Genomic DNA, 14,294 nt, shown 5'->3' on the forward strand with positions numbered 1-14,294 from the left:
GTATGTCTGCAATAAAGTCTTGTTTGCCCATATAGGTGTAATACACTTTTTCTAAAGACAGTACATGATCCATTTCTCTTACCCACATTAAGAAGTCAGGAACTTGGTGTTTCTTCCAATACCTTGGAATTAAGCGTTTGGCACAATCTAACATGCATTGCAGTAGTTTCTTCCGATATATACATGGGATTTTAGGTGTGTCGTTTAAAAGGACTATGGTGGGAGATAGTGTTATCGATGTTCCTAAGGTTGTGTTAATACATTCAGTTATAGCCTGCCAGTAGTTTTGTAATAGCGGACAGGACCACCAAATATGAGATAAAGTGCCACGGTCTCCACAATGTCTCCAACATAAGGGGGAAGAGTTAGGGAATATGCTATGTAAGCGATGAGGGGTTAGATACCATCGAGATAGCAGCTTGTAATTCATCTCAACAATTGTCAGTGACAATGATGACTTTTTAATTTCTGTAAAAATATGACTCCAGTTAGTTTCTGATATGTTGATATCTAACTCTTTTTCCCATTTAGAGATATAGGAAGTTTTTTTAGACGGGAAAGAGCCCCGTAATATCTTGTAAATGTACATTTTAATATCTTGTAAATGTAAATGTGGGCTTTGTTTATAGCGGGCGAAGCACAGAGATTCTCAAAGGGGGTGAGGGTTCTAGTGAGGGCAGCTTTGTGGGGGTTGGAAGTGATAGCGTGTCTAGCTTGCAAGTAGGGAAACCAAAGATGGAATGGGGGGCCTAGTAGTTCAGAGAGCTCAGTTTGAGGGCGAATCATTCCCTTATTAATAAGCAGGTGTACCGGGATGTTAGTAGGAGATCCCTCTATTGTTGGTGTGGGTATGCTGCCAGACTGCAGTATTAGTGGATTGTTCAAGAGGGGGAATAAGGGGCGATGGTAAGCTCAATATCTTTTCTCTTGTAAGGTGTATCCAGTCCACGGATCATCCATTACTTGTGGGATATTCTCCTTCCCAACAGGAAGCTGCAAGAGGATCACCCACAACAGAGCTGCTATATAGCTCCTCCCCTAACTGCCACTACCAGTCATTCTCTTGCAGCTCTCGACAACATTGGAAGTAGCTAGAGAGATGTGGTGAATTTATGTAGTTTATCTTCAATCAAAAGTTTATTATTTTCAAATGGTACCGGAATTGTACTGTTTTAGCCTCAGGCAGAAAGTTGAAGAAGAGTCTGCCTGTGGTTTTTGATGATCTTAGCAGGTTGTAACTAAGATCCATTGCTGTTCTCACACATAACTGAAGAGATGAGGTAACTTCAGCTGGGGGAATAGCGTGCAGGGTCTCCTGCTATGAGGTATGTGCAGTTAAAATTTTTCTAGAGAAATGAATATGCTAGAAAATGCTGTTAATACCGGATTTATTTAAGGTAAGCCTGATTACAGTGATTTAATAATGACTAGTATCATTCTTGCTGTAAAAGGTAATATTCTTATTACTTTCTCACATTACAGAAACATAAAACGTTTGCTGGAAGTGTTTAAACGTTTTTTTCTACATATTGGTGATAAAACTTTATTGGGGCCCAGTTTTTTCCACATGGCTGGCTAGATTTTGCCTAGGGATAGTTTTTTTATGGCCCTCTCACTGTGAGTACAGGTTGGGAGGGGCCTAATTTCAGGCCTAAATCGTGCAGTAGTTTTTGCAGCTTGAGACTTCCAGCTTCCCTGAAGGAGTCCCCTGAACACTTAGGACCTCTACAAAGGGTTTTTGTGCCTTCAAAAGTCGTTGTATGGGCAGGTAGGGCCACATCAGAGCTGTGACAGTTTGTTGTGACTGTTAAAAAACGTTTATATGGTTTTTTTGATCCGGTTTTGAAACTAAGGGGTTAATCATCCATTTGCAAGTGGGTGCAATGCTCTGTTAGTCTATTATACACACTGTAAAAATGTCGTAAGATTTACTGCTTTTTATCACTTTTTTGTTTCTCTTAAAGGCACAGTACCGTTTTTATTTTTTGCTTGTTTACATTTATCAAAGTGTTTTCCAAGCTTGCTGGTCTCATTGCTAGTCTGTTTAAACATGTCTGACATAGAGGAAGCCATTGTGGAACTCCCTCTTAGAATGTGTACCAAATGTACTGATTTTACTTTAAGTTATAAAGATCATATTCTGTCTTTAAAAGATTTATCACCAGAGGAAATTGACAAGGGGGAAGTTATGCCGACTAACTCGCCCCACGTGTCAGAACCTTTGACTCCCGCTCAAGGGACTCCCGCTCAAGTGGCGCCAAGTACATCTAGCGCGCCCATGGCGTTTACTTTACAAGACATGGCGGCAGTTATGGATCATACCCTTAGAGCGGTATTGCCAAACTACCAGGGTTACAAGGAAAGCGAGACAGCTCTGGGGCTAGAAAAAATACAGAGCACTCTGACGCTTTAGTAGCTATGTCTGATATCCCCTCACAATGTGCAGAAGCTGAGGCAGGAGAGTTTCTTTCTGTGGGTGATTTTTCTGCCTCAGGGAAGATGCTTCAACCTGATTCTGATATGTCTACATTTAAATTTAAGCTTGAACACCTCCGTGTGTTGCTCAGGGAGGTTTTAGCTACTCTGGATGACTGTGACACCATTATAGTGCCAGAGAAATTGTGTAGATTGGATAAATACTATGCAGTGCCTGTTTACACTCATGTTTTTCCAATACCTAAAAGGTTTTCAGAAATTATTACTAAGGAATGGGATAGACCAGGTGTACCGTTCTCTCCCCCTCCTATTTTTAAGAAAATGTTTCCAATAGATGCCGCTACGCGGGACTTATGGCAAACGCTCCCTAAGGTGGAGGGAGCAGTTTCTACCCTAGCTAAGCGTACAACTATTCCCGTCGAGGACAGTTGTGCTTTCCTAGATCCAATGGATAAAAGTTAGAGGGTTACCTTAAGAAAATGTTTATTCAACAAGGTTTTATTCGCCAGTCTCTTGCATGCATTGCCCCGGTCACTGCTGCTGCTGCGGCCTTCTGGTTTGAGTCTCTGGAAGAGGCCTTACAGGTAGAAACTCCATTGGATGATATACTTGACAAGCTTAAAGCGCTTAAGCTAGCCAATTCACTTGTTTCTGACGCCGTTGTTCATTTAACCAAACTAACGGCTAAGAACTCAGGTTTTGCTATACAGGCGCATAGGGCGCTATGGCTTAAATCCTGGTCAGCTGACTTTACTTCAAAGTCTAAGCTTCTCAACATTCCCTTCAAGGGGCAGACCCTATTCGGGCCTGGACTGAAGGAGATCATTTCTGATATTACTGGAGGAAAAGGTCATGCCCTTCCTCAGGATAGGTCTAATAAATTAAGGACCAAACAAACTAATTTTCGTGCCTTTCGAAACTTTAAGACGAGTGCGGCATCAACTCCCTCTAATGCAAAACAAGAGGGAAATTTTGCCCAGTCCAAGCCGGTCTGGAGACCTAACCAGGCCTGGAACAAAGGTAAGCAGGCCAAGAAGCCTGCTGCTGCCTCTAAGACAGCATGAAAGATCAGCCCCCGATCCGGTAACGGATCTAGTAGGGGGCAGACTTTCTCTCTTCGCCCAGTCTTGGGCAAGGGATGTCCAGGATCCCTGGGCGTTGGAAATTGTGTCCCAGGGATATCTTCTGGACTTCAAAGCTTCTGCAGACCAGATAAAGAGAGAGGCATTCTTACATTGTGTTCAAGACCTCCTAGTTATGGGAGTGATCCACCCAGTTCCAAAGGAGGAACAGGGGCAAGGCTTCTATTCAAATCTCTTTGTGGTTCCCAATCTTAGATCTCGAGATCCTAAACAAATTTCTCAGGGTCCTATCTTTCAAGATGGAGACTATTCGAACCATCCTACCTATGATCCAGGAGGGTCAGTACATGACTACCGTTGACTTAAAGGATGCTTATCTTCACATTCTGATACACAAAGATCATCATCGGTTTCTCAGGTTCGACTTCCTAGACAGGCATTACCAGTTTGTGGCACTTCCCTTTGGGTTAGCTACGACACCAAGAATCTTTACGAAGGTTCTGGGGTCACTTCTGGCGGTCCTAAGGCCGCGGGGCATAGCAGTAGCCCCTTACTTAGACGACATTCTGATACAGGCGTCGAATTTCCAAATTGCCAAGTCCCATACGGACATTGTTCTGGCATTCCTGAGGTCTCATGGGTGGAAAGTGAACGAAAAGAAGAGTTCTCTATCCCCTCTCACAAGAGTTTCCTTCCTAGGAACTCTGATAGATTCTGTAGAAATGAGGATTTACCTGACAGAAGAGGACAGGTTGTCTAAACTTCTAAATTCCTGCCGTGTTTTTTATTATACTTCTCGCCCTTCGGTGGCTCAGTGTATGGAAGTAATCGGCTTAATGGTAGCGGCAATGGACATAGTTCCGTTTGCCTGCCTACATCTCAGACCGCTGCAACTCTGCATGCTCAGTCAGTGGAATGGGGATTACACAGATTTGTCCCCTCTACTAAATCTGGATCAAGAGACCAGGGATTCTCTTCTCTGGTGGCTATCTCGGGTCCATCTGTCCAAAGGTATGACCTTCCGCAGGCCAGATTGGACAATAGTAACAACAGATGCCAGCCTTCTGGGCTGGGGTGCAGTCTGGAACTCTCTGAAGGCTCAGGGGTCGTGGACTCAGGAGGAGGCACTCCTTCCAATAAACATTCTGGAACTAAGAGCGATATTCAATGCTCTTCAGGCTTGGCCTCAGCTAGTGGCAGTGAGGTTCATCAGATTTCAGTCCACGTCCGTGGTGTATCCAGTCCACGGCCCGCCCTGTCATTTTAAAGCAGGTGGTTTTTATTTTTAAACTACAGTCACCACTGCACCCTATAGTTTCTCCTTTCTCTTGCTTGTCTTCGGTCGAATGACTGGTAGTGGCAGTTAGGGGTGGAGCTATATAGACAGCTCTGCTGTGGGTGATCCTCTTGCAGCTTCCTGTTGGGAAGGAGAATATCCCACAAGTAATGGATGATCCGTGGACTGGATACACCACAAGAGAAATAAATTTATCAGGTAAGCATAAATTATGTTTTCCCACTCTGCAGTCTTCTGTCCGGCCAACAGTATGTTTTAGTGGCCGGTGGATAGCTTAGCCATCTTGCAATCAGGAGGTTGGGAGTTTGGATTTATCTGCAATTGATATTTCTTTGAGAGCAATTCGCAATGCTCTGATGACTTGACCTCAGTCGTCCCTATCTTTGTTCCAGTCAGACAATATCAACTCTAGGGTTTATATCAACCATTAGGGAGGAACTAGGGGTTCCTTAGCCATGTAGGAGGTGACTTGAATTGTTCAGTGGGAGGAAGCTCACATTTGCTGTTGGTCATCCACTTTCGGGGTGTGGACAATTGGGAGTCGGACTTTTAAACAGACTGATAATTCATCCCGGGGAGTGAGCATTTCCATCCGGAAGTGTTCTCACATGGGGGGTTTCAGGAGTTGGCTTTTGTGGGGGTTTCGACAGAACGGCAAGTTTCGAAGGTACGGTTTATGGTCATGTGATCCGCAAACCGCCCTGATAGATGTTCTGATGTTTTTCTTGGATTTCAGTCTTGCATACCTTTTTCCTCTGTTTGTTCTTTTTCCACGAGCCATTACTCGTATTTTCAGATGAGAGCGGCGTGATTTTATCCTCAAAGGATCTGATATGCAGACCTAGTGGAAATGTCATCTCTTCACCTTGGAGACTACCTCTGAGGAAGGACTTCTGATTCTTGGGGGCCTATTTATCAAGCCGTCAACTGTGCTGCATTCGCTGGCACCAATACGCTCGCCTAACATCGCTGCCGCCGACCTGAATATGTTCTCCATATTTAACAAAAAAGCTGTCAAACAGCCGCGCACCAAGTACGGGGCGATGAGCAGCAGGCGGTTGATAACTAACAGGCATCGATCTCGCTGCTATTCGGCTTTTCTTTTACAAAGATATGACGAGTCCACGGACTTCATCCTTACTTGTGGGATATTAACCTCCTGCTAGAAGAAAGTGGCAAAGAGCACCACAGCAGAGCTGTATATATAGCCCCTCCCTTCCCCTCCACCCTCAGTCATTCTCTTGCCTGTGTTATACTAGGAAGAGGTAAAGTGAGGTGTTAGTTTTATTTTCTTCAATCAAGAAGTTTTTTATTTTAAATGGTGCCAGTGATTACTATTTTCCTCAGTGGGATATGGAAGAAGATTTCTGCCCTGAGGTTGATGATCTTAGCAGTTGTAACTAAGATCTACGCTGGTCCCTACAAGACTTCTGAAGGTAACCATAAGACATCTTCAGTGTGGAGACCGGTTTCATGCTACAAGCAGCATTAAGGTATGTGCAGCCTTTTATTTCTGAAGAGACTTGATATATCAGAACTGGCTGGCATTTATTTCCCTGTATGGGAATGGGGTAAGCAGTAGACCTGTTATACAGAGGGGTGTTACTGGAGTCCCTTGTTTTTATTTTTCTAAGTGACATTATAAGGGCATGATATGACACTCTGGGAGAGGCATAAAGGCAGTAAATCGATAAGCAGTTAAACAATTGAGCTGTTTTTTTAGTATATATCCAGCATGTCTTGCTGGAATGTGTTTGGGGTGTGTTTCTGTGTTCCACTTAGTTATATGAAAAACCACTTCTCCATGTGGTTGTGTTTGGGCCTACTCCGACATTGGCCATAAGGGGCGGGGCTTGTTTTTGTGCGCTCAGATGCGCACTTCCTTCTGACAGAGGAGCAGCAAGCAGTGACTCCGGTTGCTCCTGGACAGTAGTCTCTGGCCTGGAGTGTTGGCTATTCATTCCGAAGTACCCTGGGGCAGGTAGGCAGAGGGTATTTTTGTGTAAACTGATATATTTTTCACTTTAGAGCCTTATTTTTCACCTTACTCATAGGGTGCAATAATTTTTGATATACCAATCAGCTTTAGTTAATTTTGGTATAAAATTAACGTTATTTAAGCAGTTTTTGAATTTTTTTTCACTTTTTCTTTCTTAAAAGCGCAGTACACGTTTTTCAAAGATTTATTTAAAGCAATACATAAAGTGTTTAAACGACTTTTGTGGCTATTATTAGTCTGTTCAACATGTCTGACATTGAGGAATCTCATTGTTCTATGTGTTTAGAAGCTTTTGTGGAACCCCCTCTTACATTGTGTACCTCTTGTACTGAAAGGGCCTTACATTGTAAAGACCATATTTTAGGTCAAGATAGTGTGCCTAATGATGATTCTCAATCTGAAGAGAATCAGGTTATGCCATCCAATTCTCCGCAAGTGTCACAACCTTAAACGCCCACACAAGCGACGCCAAGTACCTCTAGTGCGTCTAATTCTTTTACTCTGCAGGAGATGGCTGCAGTTATGTCAACTACCCTTACTGAGGTATTATCTAAGTTAGCAGTGTTACAGGGTAAACACAGTAGGTCAGGTATTAATGTAAATACTGAATCTTCTGATGCTTTATTAGCTATTTCCGATCTACCCTCACAGTGTTCTGAGTTGGGGGTCAGGGAATCGCTGTCTGATGGAGAAAAAGGGAATGTGTTACCTCAGACAGATTCGGACGTTATGTCCTTTAAATTTAAGCTTGAACACCTCCGTCTGTTACTTCGGGAGGTTTTAGCGACTCTGGATGATTGTGACCCTATTGTGATACCACCAGAGAAATTGTGTAAGATGGACAAATATCTAGAGGTGCCTACTTACACTGATGTTTTTCCAGTTCCTAAAAGAATTTCAGAAATTATAAAGAAGGAATGGGATAGACCAGGTATACCGTTTTTTCCCCCTCCTACTTTTAAGAAAATGTTTCTCTTGTAAAGGTGTATCCAGTCCACGGTTCATCCATTACTTGTGGAATATTCTCCTTCCCAACAGGAAGTTGCAAGAGGACACCCACAGCAGAGCTGTCTATATAGCTCCTCCCCTAATTGCCACCCCCAGTCATTCTCTTGCAACTCTCGACAAGAAAGGAAGTATCAAGATATATGTGGTGACATATTGTAGTTTTTACCTTCAATCAAGAGTTTATTTTTAAACGGTACCGGCGTTGTACTGTTTTACCCTCAGGCAGAAATTGGAAGAAGAATCAGCCTGGAGGTTGATGATCTTAGCGGTTTGTAACTAAGGTCCATTGCTGTTCTCACACATAACTGAAGAGTTAGTAAACTTCAGTTGGGGGGACGGTTTGCAGATCACCTGCTTTGAGGTATAACAAAAAAGTGAGGGGGCGCCCTATTTACATAAACTAAAACAATGTGATAAATATAGACCAATAATGGCTAAGAATAATTTTTCTTGATGTGTCAAGAGTTATAGATAAAAATATAATAGTATAATAAATAAGTGAATATATAAATGATATTAATTAATGGTAATATCAAATGTGGATAAACAATCACAAACTAGTCACAATGGTGAGATCAATACTCAGCGTCTGTATGCATATACATATATATATATACACACATACATACACCCATGCAATTAACCACAATAGTAAACAATATGTATCTTAATAGCAAATGTGTAATGAAAATAATAACAATAGATAATTGAAATAAATAACAATGGTTAAATAAATATTATGGTGTATCAAAAAGCCTTAGGTAAAGAGGCAATATAGTTGCATTAAAGTCTCTGGAGAGGAATATAGGCAGCTATCTGTGAAGATCCAGGCCAGGATCCAGGAAACAGCAATCTAAAAAAAGAAAAAACAGAAGCGCCACATGGCCCAATATTGTTTGGTCCAAAATTGTAGATCTTAAGATAGACAAACAGACTCACATTTAGGAGAGCACCTCAGTTAGTGCTAATAGGGGCAGTCTGGGATCTATTCGGTCACCCAGAAGACCAACTTCCAGCACAGGAACTGAACTCTATATGGACAGAGAAGAGACACAAGTGCCTATATGGCCTAGTATTGTCGGTGCAAGTAAATAAAGCCAGATATTAATAGGAGTGGTACTCACAATGTATCAAGCACCTCTTTTGATGCTAAGGGAGCATGGAGGGATAAATATGGTCACCCAACAGACTTATGGCAGGGTATCCAGGAGAGAGATGATGGTTCCCAGGATGGTCAAAGTAATAAATGTCCTCAGATAAGGCAGGTGGAGAAAATTCCAAATAAGAGAGAGCAGCAAGTGTTCAAATTCTAAAACAGGCTATAGCATGCAGGAGAGCCTCACTAATCCTAGCCTTCTTCACAGAGACCAGGGCGACGCTAATGGGACAGATTTCGAGTGTTGTGCTAACAGCGAAGGATATTGGATTTATTGCACTTGTTGTAGCTGGGAGAGAGAGAGCACTGCAGATTATCATCCAAGCACACAAGCAGCTGTGGCAGGTTAGAGACTGCTTGCAAGATATAGGTGTAACTTCAGAAGGAGAAGGCTGCTGCAAATAAACTGCTTATTTGTTATAATCTTGCACACTGAAAGTGAAACACAAAAGCTTCCCCACTATAGGGAAAGAATGAAAGAACAAAGTCCTTATTGTAGCTTAATGATATATTAATTAATCACAAAGGTAAAACAGCAATCCTGAATGAAATGACAGCACAATAGAAATGAGCTGTAGCTGTGTGTTTAAGGGCAGGTAGGAGCCACAGCAGAGCTGTGGCAGTGTGTTTGACTGTTTTTTAACGGTTTTACAGTTTTTCTAATCCGGTTTGGGGCCTAAGGGGTTAATCATCCATTTGTAAGTGGGTGCAATGCTGCTTTAGTCTCTTATACACACTGTAAAAATTTCGTAGAGTTTACTTCTTTTTAACACTGTTTTGCAGTTTATGTGGTAGTTTTTTTCACTTAAAGGCACAGTACCGTTTTTGTTTAATTGCTTTTTCACATTTATTAAAGTGTTTTCCAAGCTTGCTGGTCTCATTACTAGTCTGTTAAACATGTCTGACATAGAGGAAACTCCTTGTTCATTATGTTTAGAAGCCATTGTGGAATCCCCTCTTAGAATGTGTACCAAATGCACTGACCTTTCTATAAGTTATAAAGACCATATTATGGGTTTTAAAGATTTATCACCAGAGGTTTCTCAGACTGACAAAAGGGAGGTTAAACCACCTAGCTCTCCCAATGTGTCAGAACCTATATCTCCCGCGCAAGTGACACCAAGTACATCTGGCGCGTCCAATGCGTTTACCTTACAAGACATGGCGGCAGTTATGAATCATACCCTCACAGAGGTATTGTCCAAACTTCCAGGGTTACAAGGAAAGCGAGACAGCTCTGGGACTAGAACAAATACAGAGCTTTCTGACGCTTTAGTAGCTATGTCTGATATACCCTCAAAATGTACAGAAGCCTAAGCAGGAGAGCTTCTATCTGTGGGTGACATTTCTGATTCAGGGAAGACATTACTTCAGTCTGACTCTGAAATGACAGCATTTAAACTTAAGCTTGAACACCTCCGCTTGTTGCTCACGGAGGTTTTAGCAACTCTGGATGACTGTGACACCATTGTAGTCCCAGAGAAATTGTGTAAAATGGACAAATACTTTGCAGTGCCTGTTTACACTGATGTTTTTAAAATCCCTAAGAGGTTTTCAGAAATTATTACGAAGGAATGGGATAGACCAGGTTCTCTCCCCCTCCTGCTTTTAAAAAGATTTTTCCCATAGATGCCGCTTCACGGACTCATGGCAGACGGTCCCTAAGGTGGAGGGAGCAGTCTCTACCCTAGCTAAGCGTACAACTATCCCCGTCGAGGACAGTTGTGCTTTCCTAGATCCAATGGATAAAAAATTAGAGGGTTTCCTTAAGAAAATCTTTATACAACAAGGTTTTATTCTCCAGCCTCTTGCATGCATTGCCCCAGTCACTGCTGCAGCGGCTTTCTGGTTCGAGTCTCTTGAAGAGGCTCTACAGGTGGAGACCCCGTTGGATGATATCCTAGATAGGCTTAAAGCTCTTAAGTTAGCCAATTCATTTATTTCTGACGCCGTTTTTCATTTAACAAAGCTAACGGCTAAGAATTCAGGTTTTGCCATTCAGGCGCGTAGGGCACTATGGCTTAAATCCTGGTCAGCTGACGTTACTTCAAAGTCTAAGCTTCTCAACATCCCCTTCAAAGGGCAGACCCTATTCGGGCCTGGACTGAAGGAGATCATTTCTGATATTACTGGAGGAAAAGGCCACGCCCTTCCCCAGGATAGGTCCAACAAATTAAGGACCAAACAGACTAATTTTCGTTCCTTTCGAAACTTCAAGAGTGGCGCAGCTTCAACTTCCTCTACTGCAAAACAAGAAGGAAATTTTGCCCAGTCCAAGCCAGTCTGGAGACCTAACCAGGCTTGGAACAAGGGAAAGCAGGCCAAAAAAACTGCTGCTGCCTCTAAGACAGCATGAAGGAGTAGCCCCCGATCTGGGACCGGATCTAGTTGGGGGCAGACTTTCTCTCTTCGCCCAGGCTTGGGCAAGAGACGTCCAGGATCCCTGGGCTCTGGAGATTGTTTCCCAGGGATATCTTCTGGATTTCAAAGCCTCATCTCCAAAGGGGAGATTTCATCTCTCACAATTATCTGCAAACCAGATAAAGAGAGAGGCATTCTTACGTTGCGTTCAAGACCTTCTGGTTATGGGTGTGATCCACCCAGTTCCAAGGGAGGAACAGGGGCAAGGATTCTATTCAAATATGTTTATAGTTCCCAAAAAAGAGGGAACTTTCAGACCAATCTTGGATCTCAAGATCCTAAACAAATTTCTCAGGGTCCCATCCTTCCAGATGGAGAATATTCGAACCATCCTACCTATGATCCAGGAGGGTCAATATATGACTACCGTGGACTTAAAGGATGCTTATCTCCACATTCCGATACACAGAGATCATCATCGGTTTCTCAGGTTTGCCTTCCTAGACAGGCATTACCAGTTTGTGGCTCTTCCCTTCGGGTTAGCCATGGCACCAAGAATCTTTACGAAGGTTCTAGGGTCCCTACTGGCTGTTCTAAGGCCACGAGGCATAGCGGTGGCTCCTTACCTAGACGACATTCTGATACAGGCATCGATTTTTCAAATCGCCAAGTCCCATACGGACATTGTTCTGGCATTCCTGAGGTCTCATGGATGGAAGGTGAACGAAGAAAAGAGTTCTCTCTCTACCCTCTCACAAGAGTTTCCTTCCTAGGAACTCTGATAGATTCAGTAGAAATTAAGATTTCTCTTGCAAGGTGTATCCAATCCACGGATTCATCCTTTACTTGTGGGATATTCTCATTCCCTACAGGAAGTGGCAAAGAGAGCACACAGCAGAGCTGTCCATATAGCTCCCCCTCTAGCTCCACCCCCCAGTCATTCTCTTTGCCGGCTCTAAGCACTAGGGTCTCTCTACGGAGGGTAAAGTGAATGTGGTGTTAGAATTGTAGTTTTATTATCTTCAATCAAAAGTTTGTTATTTTTAAATGGTACCGGTTTGTACTATTTACTCTCTGGCAGAAAAAAGATGAAGAATTCTGCTGAGAGGAAGATGATTTTAGCATGTTGTAACTAAAATCCATTGCTGTTCCACACAGGACTGAGGAGTACCAGAAAACTTCAGTTGGGGGAACAGTTTGCAGGCTTGACTGCAATGAGGTATGTTCAGTCATTTATTTCTAGACAAGACTGAGATAATGCTAGAAGACTGACAATATCCCCATGTGGGGAGGGTAAGCTATGTTCTGAGACTTAGGACAATCTTACCTATGATCCAGGAAGGTCAATATATGCGGATGCGTACCTGCATATTCCTATCCACAAAGATCATCATCAGTTCCTCAGGTTTGCTTTTCTAGACAAGCATTACCAGTTTGTGGCTCTTCCATTCGGTTTAGCCACTGCTCCCAGAATTTTCACAAAGGTGCTAGGGTCCCTTCTGGCGGTTCTAAGGCAGAGCCAAGGCTCACACGGAGATTGTATTGGCCTTTCTGAGGTCTCACGGGTGGAAGGTGAACATCAAAAAGAGTTCTCTGTCCCCACTCACAAGGGTTCCCTTCCTAGGAACACTAATAGATTCGGTAGAAATTAAAATATTTCTGACGGAGGTCAGAAAGTTGAAACTTTTAACTACTTGCCGAGTTCTTCATTCCATTCCTCGGCCATCTGTAGCTCTGTGCATGGAGGCAATCGGATTAATGGTAGCGGCATAGTCCCTTTAGCTCGGATACATTTCAGACCACTGCAACTATGCATGCTCAATCAGTGGAATGGGGACTATGCAGATTTGTCTCCTCAAATACAGTTGGACCAGGAAACCAGAGTTTCTCTTCTCTGGTGGTTGTCTCAGGATCACCTGTCTCAGGGAATATGTTTCCGCAGACCAGAGTGGATCATTGTAACGACCGACGCCAGTCTGTTAGGCTGGGGTGCAGTCTGGGACTCCCTGAAAGCTCAAGGCTTATGGTCTCGGGAAGAATCTCTTCTCCCAATAAACATTCTGGAGCTGAGGGTGATATTCAACGCGCTTCAGGCATGGCCTCAACTAGCTGCGGCCAAATTCATCAGATTTCAGTCGGCCAACATCACGACTGTAGCTTACATCAATCATCAAGGGGGAACAAAGAGTTCCCTAGCGATGATGGAAGTAACCAAAATAAGTGGGCGGAGGATCACTCCTGCCATCTCTCAGCAATTCACATCCCAGGTGTAGACAACTGGGATGCGGATTTCTTGAGTCGTCAGACTTTTCATCCGGGGAAGTGGGAACTCCACCCGGAGGTATTTGCCCAGATGACTCAGCTTTGGGGCACTCCAGAGCTGGATCTGATGGCGTCCTGTCAGAACACCAAACTTCCTCTCTACGGGACCAGGTCCCGGGACCCCAAGGCGGTATTGATAGATGCTCTAGCAGCGCCTTGGTCCTTCAATCTGGCTTATGTTTTCCCACCGTTTCCTCTTCTCCCTCGTCTGGTCGCCAGAATCAAGCAGGAGAAGGCCTCAGTGATTCTGATAGCGCCTGCGTGGCCACGCAGGACTTGGTATGCAGACCTAGTGGACATGTCATCTCTCCCACCATGGACACTGCCAATGAGGCAAGATCTTCTAATTCAGGGTCCATTCAAGCATCCAAATCTAATTTCTCTACGTCTGACTGCTTGGAGATTGAACGCTTAATTCTATCAAAGCGTGGTTTCTCTGATTCAGTTATAGATACCCTGATTCAGGCGAGAAAGCCTGTCACCAGGAAAATCTACCATAAGATATGGCGGAAATATCTTTGTTGGTGTGAATCCAAGGGTTACTCATGGAGTAACATTAGGATTCCCAGGATATTGTCTTTTCTCCAAGAAGGTTTGGAGAAAGGATTGTCAGCTAGTTACTTAAAAGGACAG

The 14,294-nt window shown here is 43.3% G+C and overlaps 1 protein-coding gene across 1 annotated transcript in view; it reads left to right on the forward strand.

Moving 5' to 3' along the window:
• Positions 1-14,294, forward strand: part of AGAP3 (ArfGAP with GTPase domain, ankyrin repeat and PH domain 3) — a 1,006,220-nt gene that overhangs the window by 194,629 nt on the left and 797,297 nt on the right. The gene's annotated exons all lie outside the window — the stretch shown is intronic.

The sequence above is a fragment of the Bombina bombina genome, chromosome 5 (assembly GCF_027579735.1).
Source record: "Bombina bombina isolate aBomBom1 chromosome 5, aBomBom1.pri, whole genome shotgun sequence".
Lineage (NCBI taxonomy): Eukaryota > Metazoa > Chordata > Amphibia > Anura > Bombinatoridae > Bombina > Bombina bombina.